General features: G+C 45.6%; 1 protein-coding gene across 4 annotated transcripts in view; it reads right to left on the bottom strand.

Moving 5' to 3' along the window:
- The window catches only part of GRID2 (glutamate ionotropic receptor delta type subunit 2), a 1,314,711-nt gene that overhangs the window by 577,092 nt on the left and 712,708 nt on the right, over positions 1 to 24,911 (bottom strand). The window lies entirely within an intron of this gene.

Below are 24,911 nucleotides of genomic sequence, written 5' to 3'. Positions count from 1 at the left end.
GGACTTATACACTAGGAGGGGGAAAAAGAAACAAAATCAACAGATGGCATCACACAAATATTGTTGCCAGGTCACTGTAGAGTATAGTTTTTCAGGAATGAATGATAGACGTATTTATCTGTTGTTTCCACACACACACACATACACATTGGCAGTGCTCAACACTTACTCCTCTGCTCAGGGATCTCTCTTGGTGGGGCCCAGGGGACCATCTGTGGTGCTGGAGATTGAACCAGGGTCGGCTGCATGCGAGGCACGCGTCCTGCCCACCTTACTGGCCCACGTCAGTTCATCTTCATCAAGTCAAATCAGAGAGTGATTTGCTTAACGGATCCCACTGAGCCATGCAGAACAGTGGCCAACCCAACCGCATAAAACCGGTCGCCTGAGTATACTTTTAAGTCTGTTTTCTCTCATCTGCAGTGGCGATGAGAAAATACACAGTGGAATATTGCCTGGCCATAAGAAATGATGAAGTCATGAAATTTGCCGCTACCTGCAGGGACCTGGAGCGTGTCATGCCGAGGAACGGCAGCAAAGGGACTCAGGAACCTCCCTCGTGTGCAGGGTGGAAGGAAGCTACTGGTGGAACAGAGAGCAGGAGCACTGTATTCCGTGGGAAACTTGGAGGGGCTGCGGATAGGACAGGGAGGGGACACATCTAGAGAGGAGGGAAGCGTGTGACAGAGACAAGGAGGTGCTGAGAGGGGGCGAACCACAGTGCAGAACATGTACATACACAAACACACAAACACATCCACACGTATGCAGATATAGGGAATGCCCTCACAGAAGCCCACGTCTGGCTGGGGAGCCCTCGGGGGTGGACGCCCTGGGACACTCAGGAAGGGGTCAGTGCCGAGACACTGTGTGCCTGGAACCCGGTGGTAAAGAACTTTGCAATTTCATGGTGATGATACTAAATCCACACAAAAAGGAAACAAAAGACCTCGCCTCTTAGCAGCTGGCAGTCAGCAAGATCACCCCCAAGGGCCCCGGCAAACAGCTGGATCCCCCGAAGCCACGTGTCGCCCTTAGCCCTTATTTACTCTGCCAATTGGAAGAGAGAGGCACTTTCACTTTATTTTGTTCATCAGGTTTCTGTGGTTTATAGTGCTCTGAATAACGGTTTCCCTCGCCCCGAATCCCAATGCCACCTCATTGTGGGTGCCCCCCACTTCCCGAGGGCCTCACAGTGCTTCGAATACCTCATGCACTGGGCAGTGGAGGAACTGCCCAGCGTCCAGAACCTGCCGCCCCACTCCCGGCCTGCAGCCCAGCGAGGCCCCTGGTCAGCCCCTGTGGGCGTTGCTGGGGCCCCAACAGGACCACGACTCCTGCTTTCCACCACATGTGAGCCTTGGAGCACTGTGCATGCATCTCAGTCAAAGGAGGGCAGAGGGGAGCCCCGGGCAGGTGTGGGACTTGCTCGAGAGCTAGACCATGAGGACCACCAGGGTGGGGGGCTAGCAGGGGCAAAGCCAGGAGGAGGCTGGGACTGAGCACAAAACAAGAGCATCGTTGATTCCATAAACACGCATCAGGGAGTTCAACGTCTTAAGTAAATATAATGGGACGCGTATTCCAATTTCAGAAAGAAAAACTGATTAAAGGCTCAGAGTGAAAGAAACGTAGATGAGGATCACGAAACAGCGTGTTACGTGCATAAACTGACCTACAGTTAGGAAAGACAAAGTTTATATATTACTTATATACAACCAATTCATAGCTTATATATAGTATAATGTAACTAATATATTTAGTTATATTTGTCTATGTATAACTATATAACTAAATCCATATAGTTATGGACGACAAACATTAGACACTAATATGAAACAATAAAGAATTGCAACAGGAAGAATACATCTTTATGCAATAAAAAGCCTCTTTTGGGGGGCTGGGGGTTTTGCATGACATCAGGTGGTGCTCATGGTGTACTTCTGGCTCTGTGCTCACTCCTGGTGGAGCCTGGGGACTATATAGGGTCCTGAGGATGGAACCCAGGTCAGCCACCTGCAAGGCAAATGCCCCATCTGCTGTACTGTCCCTACATCCTGAAGTATGAAACTTCTGTGCCCCATAAACGGGTAATCCATGTCCCTTTATTCCATAAGGGATGGCTGTGGGAAAATACTTGCTGGTTAAAGTACAACTTAAAGTGCAAATAGTACTTAAATAGGGAACTATTTCTCACAAGGTAAGATTTATGGTAGGAGTGCTGCAAGATTAAGGCACTTATGCATCTTGTCCTAATAACTAATTCAGCCTCCTTCTTTCTCTTTACTCAGTAGCCAAGTAATTTAAAAACTATTTTGTGAAGATAAGAGAAGTTCTGATTTAGATAAGGGTCCTACTGGAGCCTCCAACAATGAAATGAATAGTGTTTTTATACCTGAGTATAAGACACATATAAAGGGTAAATCTAAAGTGGTGAAATGCCTCCTGAAGAACCATGTGGCCCTCATTTCTCTACAAAGCCCATACATTAATTTGTCTTTCTCTGGAGTTGCTGCATAATGAGTTGCATTAGAGCACAAATTACTTTTTCCCCAATGTAAAGAAAGTCTACAGTGGTGATCCCAATATCAGACAGGCTCAGTGCTTGCGTCTGTGTTCTGCTGTACTGAAATTGAATACTTTATTTTGTTCTATCTTTGGACCACACCTACCAAAGCTCAGGGCTTACTCCTGGCTCTGCACTCAGGAGTCATTCCCGGCCCTGCTTCCAGGGAAGACATAGGATGCTGAGGAGCAAGCCGGCTTGTCCACGTGCAAGGCCAGTGCCCTCCCCGCTGTACTATCTCAGCTTCCGAAACAGACTAATTTTATGTTGGAACTGAGATTATAAGCAGCGTGTTGGGAGAACAACGGGGCGTAGGCCATGCGTGTGATAATGTCTGTCCCTTTGCCCTTCTTGCCCTTCAGGCATTTGCTATCCCTCAGATGTACCCATGGAACATGGGGATTAATACAGTGTAATGGTTTCACAGCCACATCGGAATTGGTGGATCCGTGACAGCTCTGAGAGGCACTCCGTGTGAACCAGAGATTGCTTTCAACACAGAAGCACACATGACCGGGAAGCCTATTAAAATTTTCCTCAATGTATTAGCCAACTCTTCCTTCCACCGCCAACTTTGTGTTGAAAAGATGCCAGTGGAGACAAAGGGTGACTAGTTATATTTCTGTCATTCATCCTCCTGACCAATCAGCAAAGGAAAGGTAACATACAAATTTAATAACCAATGATAGCCCCAGGGGTTTTGAATCTATACATGCGGGCAGAATTCTCCTGTATGCTCTAAACTTGTATATTCATCTGCCCCTGGGTATTTTCTTTGCATATTATTTATGTCCATTAAAATAAATTACAGCTTACTTAAAATGACTACCCACGTATCCCTAGTTACGGCAAAGTATCCTTCACCATTTTTCCCATTTTAGTTAATAGCACTAGAAAATCTTGTCACCCAAACCAGATTATCAGGTTTATTTTAAATCCATTTGTCTACTTTGCAGAGACAATAGAACCCCATATCTGTCAACATCGCTTCATAAAAAGAATCGTGTCCTCCTTTTGGCTTGTTTCTTTGTTTTTGTTTGTGGGCCACACCCAGGGTTCTGAGGGCTCACTCCTCACTCTGCACTCAGGGGTCACCCCTGGCAAGCTTGAGGACCACATAGGGTGCCGGAATAAATCCATGTTGGCGTCCTGCAAGGCAGGTTAAATGCCTGCTGTACGAATGCTCCAACTCCTTCCCCTTTATCCCCATCTTCCCTAGTTACGAAGTACAGACTCGTTTGTTTTACCAGATTATTGTTCTTTGCTTTTATTAGCATGTCCTTTGAAAACTAACATACTCAAATAGTATTTTCAGAAGGGAGCAACATAGTGACTTCCCTCCTTACCGCATTCAGACACAAAGTCCAGCACCTTAAATTTTTCTTACCACTTTCTTTGGACATGATTCTGCCTTTTCCTACACTTATGTTTTGCCTTCTTCCATTGCACTCTTTACTCTGGCCACATTGAAGCTTCTTCACGAACTGAACATTTCTTTCTCCTTCCTGTGTGCTGTTTCTAGGCTTTGCTCTAGTATCTTTCATTCAGCTATCACTTTTGCAGGCTAATTCTCTTGTCTCCTTACTACTTACTGTTAGAAAATCTGAATGAATTGTTAGCAACAGTTCAGTTTCACTATCATTGTTGTATGTCTTCTTGATAAATGGCTTAAAATCTGGGCTATTTTGGTCCAGTCTAGAATTTATTACTGTAAAGTATGTCAAGCACAATAATAGAAAGGTAGCATCATGTGAATATTTCCAAGAGCAAAGCAAGAATCGCGAGAAATTCATAGAGAATGACCTCCAAACTGAATGTGGAAGGGCAAGCAGGAAGCATCTGTGAGACAGAAACTCTGGGCGCTGCTGAGGGTGGTCTCTGCAGGGAGCCAGGCCGCTCAGAGGCGTGGCATCACCGAAACATGGTACTTTGCTCCTACCTGCACTCTGGGGGTGGAATGTCCACTTCAGAGCGACATAGGAAGGGGAATAGGAAGAGATCAAGAGACCCCATTCAGACAGTAGAGGAAGTAAAAAGGAAGAGATTTGGTGAATAACCAGATAAAGAGGGAAAACATGGTTAATGATGAATACACAATTCCAAGCTGAATCTAAAAGATCCAGCCACGGAGACCACATGGGTAACAAGAAATAAAAAGAAACAAGAAATCCATAATTCTATAGAACTCCAGAAACTGAAGCAAAGATGGTCAAAGGTAGCTGACGCTGCAGAAATTCATGAAATGGACTGGAAATTCTTTTAATATTTGAACTATTCACATAAGTAGTGTTAGTTCATAGCAAATGAACCAATCTGCTTATAGATTTACATTCCTGGATGGGAATCTAATAAATAATTATTGCACTAAAATCTGCCTTCATAGGATGATGAAACTCAAGGAATCAAATTTTGACTAAAAGTGAATATAATTACTGAAGAAGAAAATTACTAAAGGAAAAGTGCTTTTGGAATCCCAGCTTCAGTCATTCACTCAGCGCCTACTGTATGCAAGATGTTACAGAAGGCGGTCTACACACGCATGCGAAACAAAGCATCAAAACTCTCTTCAAATAATTCAGTGTAGTTAGAAAAAAAAAAGTAAACCCTTGGTTTCAAAGAATCACTGGGAAGGGCAGGTCTCAATTATAGCAGATGAAAAATGAGAAAATGGAAATAAAAGTATATCTAAGGGTGCATTAAAGAGAACTGTAACTCTCCTGGGTGTCTCTTTGCTATGTTTTCATCCGAAATCCAGTTCATTCCAAACTGAACACCGCTATGTGCAGCTCAGACTACAGTGCTCTCTGAACGAGGGAGGGGGCTGCCGCCTGGCCCTCTGGGACCACCTTCCACAGCGGGACATGCCTGTTAGAACTCAGCTCCCTGGTCCACCCTGACTTAAGGCAGGAGGCGCAGGGAAAGAGCATCTTCCTCTGTGTGTTGGAAAAGAAAACTGAAGTCGGTGAGGAACGGCTGGCTTCTGCTTGTTCCCCGGAGCTGACTGTGCAACTCAGCCTCCCCCACGGGGACGCGAGCTCAGAGTCCTGGGGAACTGCCCTTCAGATTTACCTGGTCTAGAAAACGTCCTCACGGGGAGGACCAGGCTTGGCGGCCTTCCTGGTTTTCGCCTCAGTGTGTCACCAGCTCAGAGCCGCCGTTACATAAAATATTTTGACTGAGAAAAAACAGTTACACCATTTTGATTAATTTTGTTAGGAAATCACTTTGGTTACCTGCACTTCATGCTGTCTGGATCAGAGGCCAGATTCGATTCCTATTTTTAGTCATTTTCATTCTAGTCCTCCCTGCGTCTCTGATTTTTAAACTACCTCCATAAATGCAACGTTGATTACTATGTAAAGTACATTCAATCATTTTCAGGCAGTCTCCTCATTTCCTATTTAGACTTTCTTTGTCTTTCTCAAAGTCACTGATGAAAAGTTCACTAGGACACACCTGGGTACACTGGCCTCAGTGTCCGGGAACTCCCATCAAGTGGGGCTCGGCGGAATCACCCTGTGCCAGACACACACACACACACACACACACACACACACACACACACACAAACACAATGCACACAGTACCTGATTGTGTGAGTCCCCCAAACAGAGTAATGGTCCAAGCATTGGAGAGAGGGACCCTTCTGTTGAGACAGCAGTGTCGGGGCTAGACCATCGTCCCCTCCTGCTCTGGCACCAGGAGGCTGGGCTGGGTGCCGGCCTGGGCCATGGCATCCAGGGCACCCGTCCGAATGCAACCTCCTGGGCGAGGCCAGGACTCCCGTCAGCAAAGTCTGGTTGCTGAACCCTGAGTGAAGAAGACTATCAGGATGTGAGGCTGCACACACACACGATTACGCGGTGTAAAGGAACAGGGAGAGCGAAGCATGGGTGATATCCCGGCACCCAAGAGGTCAAGAGCTTGGCGCAGTTAACTGCTGCCCAGTGTGTTCTCATGGTCCGGGGGCGGGATGTGTGCACGGACTGTCCCCTCAGAAGCTTTGCGCCATAGAGAGCAATGCCGGTGGCTTTTCTCCTGTTTTCCTTTCGACACAGCAGACTTGGCAACCCTCCTTGTGGTAGATTCACACCTGCCAAACTTAATCATCCGCTCTCTGGCTACTGGTGTCCCCTTCTCTGAAACAGTTAAGTGATTTTTAAGCCTGTTTATAAGTACTATTGTTACTTGGTTTTTGTTTATTATTTTTCTTCCTCAGAGGCCACTGCCAGAAGTGGTCAGGGTGACTGAAGGACACTCCCAGCTGGACGGCACCAGGCCGCCTTGCCAGAGGGCTTGTGGGACTGTCCCCAAATTCAGAACTTCTTCCATGCAACTCATATGTTCCATCATTTTTTTGTTTTGTGTCGGGATGACACCTGGTGCAGCTCGGGGCTCCACCTGGCTCTGCCCTCAGCGATCCCTGGGGACGGCCCTGGGGACCCGTACGAGGGGCTGGGAATTACACTCGGGTCAGCCTTGCGCAGGGCAGGGGCCTGCGCTTCCATCGCTCCAGCCCCCGAGTTCCACCATTTTGAGGCTTGTACGTGGCCTGTTTTAGTGAGTTTTCAGGAACCTGCTTCATCTACCAGGATAAAGGCACAAAGTGAGTTCACCACCCGTCTCTTCACCTACTCCTATCTCGAGCTTATGGTAGCAAATTATAAGAAATGCTATTTTAGTTTTAGATTCATACTGGAAGTAGCCTTCCTACAGAGACCTGAAGTATAACAACTTTTTCATGCCAATCAATGTGCATCTGCCAGTTCAGTTAAGCTGTGGATAATCATACACTTTTGTCTGTTTGGGGAGCACACCCATTGGTGCTCAGGGCTTAAGCTTGGGGAACTCTATGGGGTGCCGGGAATCAAACCTGGGTTGGCTGCCTGCAAGGCAATCAATGCCTTCTCCTCTGTACTATCATTCCAGCCCCTGGTTAACTATTATTTTTTGCACTGTTTACATAAAACTGTGATTTTCAATACTGTTAACAGGAGCGTTTCAGTCATGAAATATCCCAGCTCCATGCCTAGCACCAGCACGGCGTTCCTGCACCAATGTCTCAAGGTCCCTCCCACTGTCTTTTTTCCCTGTATTTAAACACCGCGGTTTCCAGCACTGTCCATACGATAGTGGCTCTGGGCAGTCACTTCTCTGACATCAGCCCTACGGCCACAGTGACCTTCCCTCCACCACTGTCCCGATTTTCCCAGACACTCCCCAAGTTCACACCCTTGGCAGACACAAGGACAAAGTTATTTTATGTTTTATATTTCTTGTTACAACAATATGAGGAATAGCATGATCAAAAATAATTCAGTAAAAGAAAATTTGTGAAAACGATGCTAGCTCGCCCTGGGGTCATTAAGTCCTTCTTGGGGGGTTGCTAAGCTGATCGTCACGAGTCAGGCCTTCCGTGTGAGGGTCCTCGTTGCTGCTGCTGAGCACAGCTTGCTTCTCCCCTGAGATTTAGCTGTTGCTTCCCCATGCAGTTTGCTGTGCGCCTACTAGTATTGCGGGATTGGGAGGTGTTTTGTGCTTGCACGGGAGACCACGTGAGGTGGGAAATTCGGGATCGTGTCGTCACTCGGGTCTCATGCTGGCAGCGTTGTTGAGTCTGTGCTCGGGCTGTCTGACGGCACCGCTTGCCCACGTCACTGGTACCACCGAGGGGAGCTCGTGCAGCTTCTGAGAACTCAGAAGTGGAAGTGGCAGTGGGTGAATGAGTGGCGTGGTGTTGGCTGTGGGGTGTGGCATGGTGCCAGGCTTCCGCAAAGTCTGGGGGCTCGGTGGGGGGAAGCTTCTGGTCCCCCCTTCAGGAAGCCCCCCCAGTTCTCAGCCTGAAAGCCAGCCTACATGGAACTTTGCAGTTTCGTGTTTCTGCACAGACAAAGCATGGAGCGGTGGAGTTGCGGCCTTGGATAATTATAGTCTTTCGTGCCTTTCAAATTAAATACAGTTGCAAGTACATTTTACGTCATGCTTTTTCTGGAATGGCAGTTCTGTACTTCATGTCTTCAACTTTTAAAGGAAGGATAAATAGCCATCTTTGTTTATCATGTCAGACAGTTTTCATTCTCCGTCCTTCTCTAAAAACTGTCTCTTGGTCCATTTTATTTTGCAAAGTGGGAGGCCAAATCAAATGAAAATCCACATTAAAATAGCAAGAAAAGACTAGATGGTCCACAAGAGAAAGGCTTAGGTTTAAAGATGCCATTTTAGGATTTTTTTTCACATGAAAATGTGAAGACTTGATTATCTTGTTATTTGGATATATTTTCATTCCAAATCCATACTACACTGAACCAAGTTAATTAAATTGCTTTTCTGAAGTCCTCCGTGCTATTCTTTGAACTATTGTTCCTTTCACACTTTGGAATTAGTATTCATGTGTATATTTGACCAAGTAAAACTAGTGCATTTCAAAATAAATCAAACAGATTGCATTCTATATGAAGTCTATTTATGCTGAGGCTGATTCATACCAATTGAAAAATGAAGCATACTTTATCAAATTTAAATAAAATGTTTCAGAACTGAGACACGTTTTTATTTACTGTGCATTGTGGCCCGTGGCAGAGCCATTTAATGCGATTATTTAATTAAAATATCATCTTGAGAGATGAAAATTATTCCATCTCCAGAACTAAAATTGTCCCCTGAAACTGTTTACTGTAAGATACAAAGATGGGCTTCACGTCTCTGGGGAGTGAGATATTCCTTCACTTCTACCTTTTAATTAATTAATTAATTTATTTATTTATTCATTTATTTTTTGGCCACAGCCAATGGTGCTCAGGGTTTACTTTTGACTGTGATCAGGAGTCACTCCTGGCAGGGCTCCAGGGATCCTACATAGCACCATGGATACCATGGATTGATCCCGGGTTGGTCACGTGCAAGAAAATAGTCTATCCTCTGCTCTATCTCTCTAGTACTTGTTCCTTTGTTTAACAGGGACTTATTTCATACGACTACCATTGAGAAATAAAATATGTCTATAAAACAGTACCATGAAAACTCATGGGTATTGTAAGACTTTGGGGGTGCTGTTTTAATCACGGTTTGTGATTCTGGCAAGACCATGCCTGCGTGACTGGGTCACACTGTGACATTGTGTGGTTCGTCCGTAGTCACTGTGGAGGAGATAAGAGCACTGTGGGAGTGAGATTAAGGTTACGGATCTCAGTAGTTCCCCTCTCTGGTGGGGTCCCAGGACTGAGAGTTCAGGAGAGGACTGGGATGCTCACTGCAGCATCTTCATTGACATGTGGGATCCGAGAGTCTTTCACACATACACGTGAGTGGACTCAAGTCTCGGGCAAAGCCCAGGCCGCCTTCTGAGCATCAAGAGAGGGGACAGACAGGGGACAGAGGTCTGGGAGACGGAGCAGACGGGCCGGACACAGTCCTTCTCGCGCTGTGCCCTGCTCACCGGGAGGAGAAAGCTCCCGTCACCCCCATCAGAGGGCACACAGTCCTCCAAGGCATGTTCAACGAGAGCCGAGGTTCCAGGGTCCTAACACACACTGTCCCCCCGCCAACCCATCCCCAGAGCTGCTTCCGCCCACCGCGGTTCCTGTGTCCTCTCGTCTCCCGCGGCCCCTGTTCCCTCTGCAGGCGCCTTTCAGAGTCCTGAGTCGTAACTCGGGTCTCAGGCTGGCGGTGTTGCTGAGTCTGTGCTCGGGCTCGCCCGTGTCACTGGTACCACCGAGGGGAGGACACGCAGTTTCTGGGAACTCAGAGGCCCCAGGTTCAGGACACACAGCCTGAGTCGTCGGGTGTTCCCGGGAGAAGCGGCTGACACAGCCTCAGAGGGGATACAGGGCAGACGCACCAGGGAGAGGCCAGCGGAGCCGCTGCCCCGTGTGGTCCGCATCCGCAGGGAGACCCCGGCCCGTCACTGCACCCAGGTAGCTCGTTCCAGCTCCACACAGCGGGAAGTGAGCCTGTGGCGCTCAGGGACACCCTTCAGAAGAGCAGGGCGCTGGAACGGCCACTGCTAACGAGGAAACGGGCGACTGAAACCGGAAGAGACACGTTGATAAAGTTAAAACACGCACAAAAGTCCCATCTTTCTCCTCTTCCCGTCAGACGTGCTATGTCCTAGTTTACAGCACGACACTATGGGTTTCTGTTGAAATTGTTTCCCGTTTTATTAATTTTGTTGGTGGCAGGGCTGGGGTGACACCTGGCGGTGCTGAGGGCTCACTCCTGGTGCTGCGCTCAGACCTGAGTCCTGGCTCTGGGCTGTGGGTTACTCCTGGAAGTGCTCAGGGCTGATGGGCAGTGCCGGGCATAGAACCCAGGTCTGCTAGAAGCAGGGCGGGGCCCTACCCTGGCACTCCCTCGCTGCCTCGGGATAAAGTGTTTATTATCACCTGTTTCATGTTGTCAAGTGTGATGAGAAAATATTTGCATTCCACTATATATAATATTGATGTGTCTATGAATGATAGTCGGGTGCTATAAAATTTTCAGAGACATAGATTCATCCTTTAGTGATACACCTTCATTTTCCACCAAAAGCACCATGAAATCTGAGTATGTGCAACGTTTCTCCCTAAAGCCTTTTAACACATATTCATGCGGCACATTCCCTAACCTGGCAGGGAATTCAAACTGGGGAGTGGGGAAACTCGAGCTCTTAAAGACTTTTTTTCTAGAATCAAATTAAAAACCACTCATTTGGAAACCGTGCCTGTATCCGAACTCGGCCCTCCTTAGAGGGGCGCTGCTATCTGTCTATGGATTGTTTCCGGCCACACTCAGCGGTGCTCAGGCTCACTCCTGGCTCTGCACCCCTGCAGTGCTCGGGAATCCGGGGAAGTGGACGTGTGGGAGCCAGTGTCCTCCCAGCCGGCCCCCGCTCCACACCCACCATTTTCAATATCTAATTATTTCTCCTGACAGGATCTCCATGTCTGATGACTGTCACTGCGCTACGAAAGCTCTTCTGCTCTTCTCTGAGTTAAACATCCAGATTGTTTCTTGGACAATTTCCAGCGTCTCCGTTAGCCTAGTGAGGCAAAAGAATAGCCAAGGTCAGTGGACAACTGACCCGGCCTGGGAGAGAATCACAAGACTTTGTCTCTCCTGCATGTGATGTGCCCTCATAGCCACGCAAGGCTGCATGACTGCAACACTCTGCCACGCCTTTACACACCTATGTCACTCTGGGGCTGGAGCAACAGCACAGCGGGGAGGGCGTTTGCCTTGCACGCGGCCTACCCGGGTTTCATTCCCAGCATCCCTTAGGGTCCCCCGAGCACCGCCAGGAGTAATTCCTGAGTGCAGAGCCAGGAGTAACCCCTGTGCATCGCCGGGTGTGGCCCAACATGAAAAAAAAAATCGATGTGATTCTTGAAGCACTAATAACTTTGACACGTCACCAGCCAGATCCCTGCCCACACGTGGTCAGTTCCCATGTTTGTTCGTTTTCCCCACAAACCTGCACACAAAACTTGGAGCTGTGATATGCTTCTGCCATGATGACAGGGGAAAACATTTTCACTATAAAAGACGGTACCCACTTCTCCCACTGCAGTTTGCAAGGGCTCTTGTAGCTCCCGGACACGACTGCCTGTGGATAGAATCTGGGCTGTGCTTTATTCCGAAGAGACAACACACCAGTACCTCCTCTTCTCTGGAGTCCTGACCCGACCCTTCCTCTTCTCTGGAATCCCGACCTATTCTGCCTTCATTCATGTACCCCAGTACATGAATATACGTCACTGTCACTGTCACTGTCATCCTGTTGACTGTCGATTTGCTCGAGCGGTCTCAGTACCGTCTCTGTTCGTCCTAGCCCTGAGATTTTAGCAGCCTTTCTTTACTCATCCTTCCCAATGGTGCCACATTGGAGGCTCTTTCAGGGTCAGGGGCATGAGACCCATCATCGTTACTGATTTTGGCATATGAATACGCCATGGGGAGCTTGCCATATGAATATATGTAGGTACCAGAAATCTGTGAGCCAACCGAGCCCCACTGCATTTACTTCTAGTCAACTGCTGGTTTCCCTACTCTGCTGATCTCTTTAGGCCTTGCCTGTCTGTGCTCAGGTTCGTTAACCTTCTATAAACTACTTTCTGTGACTAAATTCTCCACCTTCCTCTTGAGTTATTTCCTGTGGCAGCCAAGACCGGGCTCCGCGGGGCAGCAGCGGAGGCTGTAGGGCTTGATGGGACGCTGCAGGTCCCCTGACGGCCGACTCACGTCTGTGGCCCGACACGCAGATCCTAAGCCGTGTCTGCATTGTTGATCCCGAAGCTGAAGGCAGCACGTGTGTTCTCTCTGTGTGGAGGGTGTCACACAGGCCCCTGCGCTGAGCACCTGTCAGCCCGCAGCTCTATTTCCCTGGTTTTGTGTAGAACTGGCAGCCCAGGGAACGAGGCCCTGAAAAGAACAAGCTACAACAACAACTGCTTTCTGTACATTTACTGAGACGTAAATCTATTCTGTCATTTGCCCAAGCAAAACGATCTGGAAACAGAATGGTTTTTGTCAGGGACCACATGGGGTCGGTTTCTACTAGCTGTGTCCACATTCTTGGAGTGTCCACTTTCTCCAAGCAAACAAAATATATAGAATATTGGCTATTCACTCATTAGTCACCCAATATTTGTGGGAATCTGCCATATTTAAGATGTATGCTAGAAGTCAGGCAATGAGCAGTGAGCAAGGCATATAAAACGTCATGCCCCAGAGAAACGTATGTTCTGTACTAGATCAGAATACATGTAATGTTATAACTACAGATGAAAACAAAAGAAACTAATCATTTAGCATCACATTCATCAATCAGAACACTGAGCGCATCTTAAGCAAGTCACACTTAAAATAACACTTGAATGACTTGGCTAAATGCCAGACAGAGATTACTACCCTAACACTGATCATGCAGAATTCTACAAACTATGTAAAGTGAGACAGTTACTAAGCACAAGCATTTTGAATTCTTTCCCTCTTACAAGATCACATGGCCAATAAAAGGGTTAAGGAAGCCAGGAGTGGAAGGGGAGTAAGAACCCCCCGGAAAAGGTAGCACACCCCGCCACCCCGCCCCAAATCAAGGTTGCTGCCTCCAGCTCTGCTCGGCCATGTCCACAAAGGCCGGAGCCCCATCAAGGGTGCCCGGGGACACCCAGCAGGCCCAACGTCCTCTCCTCTCGGACTCCCGAGAGAGACCACGCAGGGACTTCCGGTTTTTATTTTCTTTTTTTTTGATAGAAAGTGTCATGTTTCATGTAAGTCACAAAGAAAATATTTGAGGAGCATCAATTCCTCTGTACGAAATAGTTCAGGATCTTATACTATCTAAATCCTATGAAGGCCTTTTTATAGTTTATTGTGTATAATATCCCTTATAATATACGATTTTCCTAGAGTGCCAAGTTGTATGTCTATAGACACTTTGAGACTATTTCTTTCTGGGAAATAAAACTATGTCCACGGAGCGTACCTCCACCGGAAGCTTGTGTTTTTCATTCCCCATTATATTAATTTCCTAGAGGCACAACCCGTAGGTTTCAATATAAATGCATAAACCTCTGGTTCCTTTTACAGATCATTCTTTCATCTCGGGATGGTATTTAAAATGAAAAAAAAAAAAACACAAACCTGTCCACTTAATTTTCTTTTACATGCTTTTGCAAACCATCAGATTTTATTCTAATAAATGCTGAGCCTAAGATCTGTGACCTGGCCTTTACAAGCTGCATTTGCATGCAATCACTCTACATCTCAGAGCAGCTGCTATTCTTTTCAGTTTAGAAAGTTATTGAAGAGTCAGGAAAATAAACGTTTCGTTGTGTTCCCAACATGGAAATCAGTAGCTGCAATAAACATTCAAGTAGTACGTGGTAAGTCCCAAACTAAACACAATGCTCCTCTTACCAATGGAAGCTCAGGGTAACTACTTGCCCAGATGTTCTATTTCTATAAGTCTAAGTCATAGTATTTTAAAAATGACAATAGTAATTTATTTAAATAAACAATTTCTTAGTTATATGTATGCAATGGCCCCTTACATAGAAGTTTTATTTCTGTTCTTGTCTCTTTGTCTCCTTGTCTCTCTATTTTTCCTCTGCCTCACTCACTCCAAAAAATACAAAACTCTAGACACACTTTTGAGATGCATTATCACTGCACAAGAATCATAAAATTCGAACATAAACTCTGTTTTAAGAATATCTCACATGAAAAGCTTTTATTCTTCAGAGCACCTCCAAATACCATGCATATTATATTTCAAAGACTTAGTTTACATTAGAGCTTGCAGGATACTGCTTTCATCATTGGCTTCGTTTTGATCAGAAATGAATCATCCTTTCACTTTATTTCCAAAGCCTTTGATTTAGTTTCAATAACAGATGAAAATGAAAATCTAAACACATCACTAATGTTAACTCTCTCAGTCACTATTAATTTAAATATGACTTCATGAATATTAGTTTGCAGCTGATTACAAGATATAAAGATGTGGTTGATCTATTAAGTACCTTTCCGAGAGCTCAAATAACAAGTGGAGGGAAGTAATAAAGTTCAAGTATCTAGTGTTGTGGCTTATACCACTTTTGGAATCCCTACCACTTTCGGAACACAGTAAATTCTTTTTATATATAATTCATTCTAAGTAAAAAATTGAACCAGGAATTTGTTTTTGCTGTTCTCTAGCTTATTTTATATATGTATGCTCATCTAGAGAACTGATAGAAAAAGGATGTTTGGGGGGAAAAAAAGAGATTCTAACATATGACTGCATTGCATTAGACCATCACTACAGACAAAAGACAGTAAAGGTCTGTGGAGAGCTGCTAGCCCAGAAACCCAGGGTAGATGTAATGCACGGAACCCTCGTGATGAATCCACTCAGGGTTTAAGCACTGCGAATGTTCTAACCGCCTTTCCATTCCTTTCCTCTGTTCTACTTTTATTTCAAAATATTATGGGGAAAGAAAGACTGTGAGACTCTCCTTTATGTCATAACCAGTAAAAAGAGACAATTATTTCGCTTAAACAAAGCTTCTGTTGTAGTGGTGACAAAGATCATAAATAAGTAAAACACAAGCTGCGGAGTAAACAGCTAAGCGCTGCGAGGAGTGGGGCATGGGGTGGGCTCCCCCCGCGGGGTGAAGATTTGAGGAGACAGTCACCTCTCAGCCCACGGCACCCCAGGAGGAAGAAACGGCCCCCGCATACCCTGTCAGGAGACCCCGGCGAGCGAGGCCAGGAACGTGTGGAGACAGAGGAAGCTCTGCTCCTTCCCTCTGGGCCCTGGCCCTGGGTTCCAGGCTGATCCCACTCACCCTGTGACTCTGTCCTTACCCTCGTCACAACCACCGGTTGACGGATGGTGCTTTTGTGGGTCCTCTTAAAAAGGACATCATCCTAAACTTTTATTGGGCACGAAGCACATCATTCTAGTCTCCAGTATTTTGATAAAGGAATATTGTTATTTATTCTAAGTCATGGGAGACATTTCCTTCCAAAATATGAAAATTATAAAGAACCCCTGGAACAGGATCCACGTTTATCTTTCCCCTTGAGCCATACCGGTCACGTTAGGCTGTCCCTGACAGGGAGCTGTCTCTGATGCACCGAGGACATTGGATGGGGACCAGAGAGACAGTTCGGGGATTAAGCTGCTTGCATTGTGCGCTGTTCTCCCTGCTCTGTCCCAGCATCCCCCGAGAATCATGTCCAGCCTGGAGTACAGCCAGGAATAGTCCACCTCCCTCCCCCCCAAATCTTTACTTTTTTGGGGGGTCACACCCAGCGATGCTCACCCCCACATTCCTCACCCACGCATAAATACTTTAATTGTTTATATATATTCGCTAATCTAAATCATACTTGAATAGTACTGTAGCACTGTAGCACTCTCTTCCTGTTGCTCATCGATTTGCTCGAGTGGGCACCAGTAATGTCTCCATTATGAGACTTGCTGTTACAGTTTTTGGCATATAGAATATGCCATGGGTAGCTTGCCAGGGTCTGCTGTGAGGGAAGGGTATTCTCAGTAGCTTGCTGGGCTCTCCGAGAGGGACAGAGGAATTGAACTCAGGTCGGCTGCGTGCAAGGCAAATGTCCTACCCGCTGTGCTATAGCTCCAGCCCCATACTTCAATACACAACAAAAAGTGCAAGTGCATATACATTTTTAAATTTGTGTTTTATGTGAAAAATAAATATCACTAAACGGTACCATAGTATGTCTAGTCACCTCTCATCACCCGAACAGAATCATAACATTTTCTTACCAAAGAGCCTAAGTTCTGCCCTCTGAGCAACATTCAAATATGTTTCGGACTAAATCAGTATGTTGGACATTATATCCCCATAAGTAACTGCACTAACGTACACCTCAGAGACCTGGGCCCCATGCAAGCAGGATGAGAATGCTATTCCGGTGTCCCAAAGAGGAATCGAAAGAGCTATGCTTGGAGTATCACGTTTCACTCAAGTGAGAGAAGGAATCTGGAGTTGGACCTCGTCAGCCATTAAGAATCAGAAACGCTGTCTCGTTTGCCAAGGCATCAAAAATCAGATGGGCCGGACACGTAATGTGATTCAGAGATGACCGCTGGACTAGAGCTGTTACCGACTGGATTCCAAGGAACGTCAAAGAAAAGCCTGGCCACCCACCTACGAGATGGTCAGACTTCTTCGTCAAAACCCTGAACGAACGGTTTGAGGCTCTTCTTATTCCTGGAGCGAGCGGATATCAATGGGCTACACTAGCACTCGACAGGGATGAATGGAGACATTACTGGCACCTGCTTGAGCAAATCGATGAACAGCAGGATGACAAGTGACAAGTGATACAAGTGAACTGATTTTCACTGCCGTTTTGACCGTCTTCATTCTTTTTGCCCAGATTCTTCCGATCACCGATCTGTTCTCTGTATTTATGAACCTGTACATTTGCTGTCATTTTGTTATTTTAGATTCTACGTATCAGTGAGATCATTTTGTATTTTTCATTGCCATACCTTGGAAGGTCTATCCATGTCACAAATAGCAATAGTTAATTCTATTTGTGGGGGGAGGTTGGGGGTTACACCCTGTGGTGCTCAGGGGCTATTTCTGGCTCTGTGCTCATTAGTGAATCCTGGCAGTGCTCAGGGGACAAATGTGGTGACGGGGATTTGAACTGGGGTCAGAGCAGCCACACATCATAATGTGTGTGCCTTGGTTCCGTGCCATCTCTCTCTCTCTCTGCCTCTAGGATTCCATTCTTGTCATGGTCGAATATTATCCCTCCGTGAACGTGTCTGGCATTTCCCAGATTCCCCATCCACAAACACATCTACACCAACTGTTTACGACATCTCCATAGTAGAAGTCCTACTTCAGTGAACAACAACAGAGGATGAAAGTGCATATACATTTTCAAGGTTGTGTTTGATGTGAATAAATAAACTCCTATTTCGGAAATGGATTTGCTGGATTCTATGATGAACCTGTATTGAATTTGTTTTACGGGAGTTTCGCCAGTGGTGCTTTAGTGCCTGGGGTCACTCTTGGCGACCCCGGCCACTGAGCACTGGTGCTCCAGCCCAGAGACACTGGGGGCCACAGCACTGTCCACCCAGCTCTGCCCAGGGCCGGACTCAGGGGCTCACACATGCAAGGCAGGAGCACCACCCCCAGAGACCTCTGCCCTGTTTTCGGTATTTGTTCTTTTCTTAATATTTTAGGAAACTCCATACTGTTTCCTACATTGGGAACACACATTTACATTCCCCTAAGAGTGCGCAAGGATTTCCTTTTCTTATATCATTGCATCAAATTCTTGTCTTTTTTGATAAGTCATTCTAATAGGTGTAAAGCGATTCATTTCATTATACAACTGTTTTATATTTCCTTGATGATTTGTTGCATTGAGTCTATTTTCATACACCCATTAACCACACATATATGGTTTATATATAATATATATATACATATATATAATGTCTTTTCTGGGAAAATGTTCAGCTCTTCTGCTCATTTTTAATTGGATTTTTTTCTGAGTTTTTAATTTTTATATTGCATTTTAAACTCATTTTAATTGAATCTTTTCTATAGAGTTGTATGATTATTTTTCTTAAGGGTTGCACTGAAAAGCTTATCAGATACATAATTTGGAAACATTTTCCACATCCAGTAAACTGCTTTTGTTCTGTTACTGATATGGTTTGCTGTGTGGAAACGTTTAGATGAGACATTGTCTCGACTTGCTTTCGTTGTTATTGTCGTCAAATCCCCTGCCTCCTGCTCCCGCAGAAATAGTCACCCCAGATCAAAGGTGAAGGGATAAAGCTGTTGTCTTCCAGAATTTTGATGGTTCCTGGTTTTATATCCGAGGTTTTAATTATTTTGAATTAATTTGGGAGTCCACGGAGTATTTTTCCTTTCCCTGAGATTGTCATTTCTCTATTACATGCACGTTTACCTTCTGATAAGTTAGTTAACCAATATGCAAGTTTGTTTCTGAGTTCTCTAATCTGTCCCGCTAATCTGAGGACCCATTTCTGGGCCAATACACAGCAATCAGGACTGGTTGCCCACGGTGTCCTGGGGCCTTACAGACCCCCAATCAAGTGCCCCTCCCAGGCCTCCCAGGTGTCAACACTGAATTACTTTGATTGCTACAGTTTTGCAGCTTGGTAATATACTTTGAAATCCAGAGCATCACTCTAGATTTGCTTCTTCTGTCTGTTTGAGAAAAACCATTGGAATTTCAGTAGAAATTGCATTGAATTTGTAGGTTATGAGTAACTTGAACAATTAACATATTAATTATTCTAATTCAAGATCACTGGAGCTATAGCACAGTGGTTGGGCGTTAGCCTTTCACGCGGCTGACCCGAGTTCGATTCCTCCGCCCTTCTCGGAGAGCCCGGCAAGCTACCGAGAGTATGGAGCCCGCGCAGCAGAGCCTGGCAAGCTACCCATGCGTATTGGATATGCCAAAAACAGTGACAATAAGTATCTCGATGAGAGACGTTACTGGTGCCCGCTCGAACAAATCGATGAGCAACGGGATGACAGTGACAGTGACAATTCAACATCCTGGGATCCATTTCTGTTTGTCATAATTTTCATTAAATGGGTCTTCCACCTTTGTGGTTAAACTTTTCTTAGGCATTTTTTATGCAATTATAAATGAAATTGCCTCTTAATTACCTTCTTGATAGTTCATTATTGATATATGGAAACAACAAATGTCAGCATATTGCCTTTTGTTGTTGTTGTTCTTTTTTGCATATGTTTAGGGCTTTGTCCTGTCTCTGCACTCAGAAATCCTTGTGGGTAGGACTCTGAAGATCCTATCAGGTTCCAGGGACAAATACCAAGAGGACACGAGCAAAGCCAACCTACTCAACCATCTCTCCGGTCCCCGGTTTCGTATCTTGTAACTTATTGAATTTATTGTTTCATAATATTGATATTAATCAGTATGTGTTTTCTTTGAATATAATTACATACTATATTGACCTATGTTTTTAAATACCTTTTCAGTGTTATGCTTGTTTTCCCATAATAAAATATTTCCCCAAATTTTATATTCTGTGTCTCCAATAAATAAAAACCTTTGGAATTCTCTGTATGTGTGTGTGTTTTTGGGGGAGGGGGTGGGTTAAGGGGGCTGGGGAGTATAGATGGTCGAAAAATCCGCAAAAACTTTGTTTCCGGAATCTATTGTAAGATTCTTTGAATATACCTCCACCATTCTACTTCTGGCTTTTGACCTGACAGATTTTGTGGACCATATATTGACATATGTTGACATATATGATACCAGTATCTTTTAGCTCCTTCAGGCCAAGTCAACAGGGAACCCTACTGCTAGGTCACAGTCAAGAGAACACTATTTCTGGAGTATTTATTCGCTTGGTCACTGCCTCGCAAAGCCGCTCAAAGCCCTGACTGGAGACTCCATGACGCTCTCCTTCCAGCATCTTCTCGAGACTCCCCTCAGGGCTCCCGTCCTGGGCGGTGAGACTCTCTCACTAGCCCAGACGATTGAGCCAACCTCGCACTGCGACATTCTGACTTGTGCATAGACCCATGACAATGTGTCCTCCCCGAGGTATTTTAACAGTTAAGTGTAAAATCTCTTTCTGGTTGGAACCTGGGCTTCAGCAGCTGAGGGACAGTCCATGGACGTCCAGTGATAAGTGACCAGAAGGCCAACCGCCATCACCTCCTTCGATAATGGAGGGGAGCGCCGGGCAATTACTTGAGGGAGTCGTTCAAATCACATCTGAAGTGAAGATTCATGAGCTAATTTGACAAGAAGAAGTCAGAATAGCACTTAGGTTAGGATACAAGTGGCATGGTAATGCTCTAAGTGTGACGTTAATGTAGCGGTACAGAGATTTGAAGAAGGATTAGTGGTTTAACTGGAAGCGGCAACATTAGCAGCGGAGCACAAAGGGCGCAATAGATCAATAAAAGTTCAGAGAAAAGCAGGAGGGGATGTAAGATTGGGAAGAGCGTGTCCATGCGTGTGTATGCACTGCTTCTGCACAGGCGCTCGGGCTCCGGGGAGCAGCCGGCCCGGAGTACTCTCAACGGCAGCGAAACGCTCCTCTCCCTGGAGTTTGTGCAAATGTGCCAGACTTCTCTAAGATAAAAATCAAGTACAAGCACCACGGGTAAAGCTCAGAGAAGGGAAACGGAGCATGTGGTCCACAGGCCGGAGGCACGGCCAAAGGTAAGTCTAAAGAAAGAAAACAGGCTTTATACACTCCGCTGTGATAATTTTTGAGGAAAGTAGGGAAAAGAGCGAGAACAGCATATATTGGGAATTTGAGTTGTGACCAGGCATTGGACATGATTTGAAATGCTTTACACAGGGGCTGGAGCGATAGCACAGCAGGGAGGGCATTTGCCTTGCACGGGACCGACCCAGGTTCGATTCCCAGCATCCCATATGGTCCCCTCCACCAGGGATAATTCCTGAGTGCAGAGCCAGGAGTAACTCCTGTGCAGAATCAGGTGTGACCCAAAAAGAAAAAAAAATGAAATGATTTACACAGACTTTGCAATCCTGTGAAAATGTCTAGATGCCACTACTTTTCTTCTCTGTCACTTCAAACACCCCCCAGCTAATTTGGGCCTCTATTTATGATCTTCTTTATCAGTAAAGCTTCCAAACTCCGTCCGCTTGTTAATTAGACTGGACCCTACGTGGCCTGTGCCTGGATGATATTAATGGGGCAGGCCCAGGGGTTCCCACAGGCACATGGGCAAGTTCCCGAGGAACAGGAGTTCCGTCAAGTAGCGAGAGTTTAGGCTGGCAGTTTACTCATCATTACTGTCATCACTGTCACTGTCATCCCGTTGCTCATCAATTTGTTCGAGCGGGCACCAGTAACGTCTCTCATTGAGAGTTATTGTTACTGTTTTTGGCATATCCAATACGCACGGGTAGCTTGCCAGGCTCTGCCGTGCCGGAGAGATACTCTCGGTAGCTTGCCGGGCTCTCCTAGAGGGGTGGGGGAACCTAACATGGGTCGGCTGCGTGAAAGGCGAAAGCCCAGCCACGGTGCTATCACTCCAGCCCCTGTTCAACATAAATTGCAAATTCTTCTCAAGGCATGCTATTGTTTTGTACAAAGCTAAAGAACATTAAAAAATCATTCAAAGATTTATTTATTTCACTTTGCATTTTGTTTTCCTCTATTCCTCCAAAGAATTTACTGTCACTGTCACTGTCACTGTCATTCTGTTGCTCATTGATTTGCTCGAGTGGGCACCATTAACATCTCCATTGTGAGACTTGTTGTTACTGTTTTTGACCTATTGAATATGCAGGAGATAATAAACCCTAAATGGAGTTTTACTGTACCCTTATGTCTAAGATGAAGAAATTGCAAAATGTTGATTTTTTTTACTGAGAATGAATAAGGCTTAAATACAACTTGGCAAAATATCAACTGGCTGAAAAGGTGAGCTTTGTAAGTCAAAGCTCAATTCTTCAAATTTTAAATAACTGACATGCAGAATTTTAAATAATCACACATTTTATTTTTTGTGCATGTGTTTACATCTTGTTTTGTATTCTTGTCTGCCTCATAAACTACAGCCTTAGATTGTATACTAAACAATGGAAGAGGCCATGATTACTCCTTTATAAACACACTTAAAAAATAGTTTATATCTTTGATGATGTGATAAGAGGTGCCTTTAACTTTTAGATTTATATATAAATATACATATTTATATAAGTAATAAGAGACAATTTAATTTTAAGACTATATATATAAATATATATATGTATTTTCTCTAAAACCAACAGTTGATGCAATCTCCCAAGTCTTATTGGTTTAGTATTGGTTTAGTATTATACCAAATACTAAATTCTAGAGCAAATAGACATATGTAAAGAGAAATTTACCTTAGCTAAAGAGATTGTTTTATACTTTCTCCCTTATAATTTTATTTTCTTGCATTTATAAATGTATAGCAGACAGTCTAGAGACAAATTACAAAAAGGCATTCTCCAATATTTTATTTTCTCTTTTGATCACCCAATTTTTACTGTATTTGCATTGACCATTACTTGGTTAAAGATGGCACAATATGGTAATTTTTGTGTAAATAAGGCAAGGAAAATGAGAATAGATAATCCTTTGTACTTCGCACACAAGGAGGCAGTGATAACCATCTAGAATGACAGGAAACGGATAGGGATGTCGCTGTGTACCATTTCCTGTTTTTAACGATACCAGAACCAGGTAAAGGTACCAGCAAACAAAGCAGTGGTGTTCCACTGAACACTCAAATAGCTGAGTTTTCTATATAATGAGTTTTCCACCTTAATAATATTTTATGCTCTAAGTACGCCAACAGCTTATATTCGGTAGACTGGGAACACCTGTAAAGGCGATTAGAGGACACCCCAAAAGCCTCCGTCCCTCTCGGAGAGCCCGGCAAGGTACTGAGAGTACCCCGCCTCCACAGCAGAGCCTGGCAAGCTCCCAGTGGCGTACTCGATATGCCAAAACCAGTAACAATGATGGCCCTCATTCCCCTGACCCGGAAAGAGCCCCCAGTATGCCATCGGGCTATACTAACACGCAACAGGGACACATGGAGACATTATTGGCGTCTGCTCGAGCAAATCGCTGAACAACGGGATGACAGTGATACAGTGATGCAGAGTGGAGGGTGGGAGGGGGCTGCTAGCTGGTGTCCAGGAGACTGCAGGCCCACCAACCCCTCTCAGCCGGCTGGTCAGACCGTCCAGTGGAAGAGTCAGAGGGTGAGACTTGCTCGGGGGGCTGTGGTTCCTGCTGGGGCCCCCGTGGGCCTTCGGGACCTCACCCCTCACGGCTGCTGCTCCCAACACTGATGCTGGGGACCCAGGAACACCCGCAGCTGGGTGGGCGGAACCAAGTAGAACCAGGAAAAACCCCAGGGATGGGGCACGCTAGGCAAGTACCCTAACCACTGGGCGGTGTCCAGCCACCTCTTCGCACGGAGGCTTTTGATGCCAGGTCTGTTCAAACGATCAGTACACTGAGTGCAAGATGACAGATAAGAGCACCAACGTCGGTGTTTATATCTTTGTTGACACCTGGGGCATCGGGAAAGCCGTTCAAAGGCAGAGGGTAAAAACCTACGCATGCCAAAGGATGTGCACTTTCGGGCTCTCCGGGCGGCTCTGTCTCACAGCCCGTGTTCGGTGCTCTGGAGCTGCTGTGTATGCGCTGGATCGGACAGCTGTTGGCCAAGGTCCAGCGAGGTAAGAATGAGGACAAGCTGGTTGCTGATTAGTTACCGTTTATTCAGTCTTCCGTCTCTCTCATCTCATGCATCCTCCATCCCGCTCTCTGGATCCCTCTTCACTAGTCTCTCCCCCTACTTGTCCCTCTCCACCTTGCCCTCTAGGCTACACACAGCCAGGCAGCAAAATCAACATAATAAAGCCCTTCCTGAGGGCCACCAGGTTCAAAGAAAGTACCACCTAGGGGCATTCCAAAGCCCTTCCTGACTGCCCACAGGCAAAATACCTTTTAACTTATAGTTAAGCATTAGGTGCTTTGGCCAGGCCCATCTCGATGCCAGGGCAGCACATAACTCACTGCTTGCCTCCTGGGCATCTGTTCTCTCCCCTAAGCCTCAGCTGCCCTTACTTCCTAGCACCCCCAAAAGCAGGGTCCCGACAAGGGACGAGATGGACCTGGGGCAAGTGGTGAGTTGTGTGCTACCCTGGCATAGAGAGGGGCCTGGCCAAAGTGCCTAATACTTAACTATAAGTTAAGAGCTTGGTCATGGGCATGTCATGTCATGATCCAAAAAGTAATAACTAGATTTGGACCCTGCTCGGGTTAGGAATGATTAAT

This window comes from Sorex araneus, chromosome 5 (genome assembly GCF_027595985.1).
Source record: "Sorex araneus isolate mSorAra2 chromosome 5, mSorAra2.pri, whole genome shotgun sequence".
NCBI lineage: Eukaryota > Metazoa > Chordata > Mammalia > Eulipotyphla > Soricidae > Sorex > Sorex araneus.
This window is presented reverse-complemented; position numbering and strand designations above follow the sequence as displayed.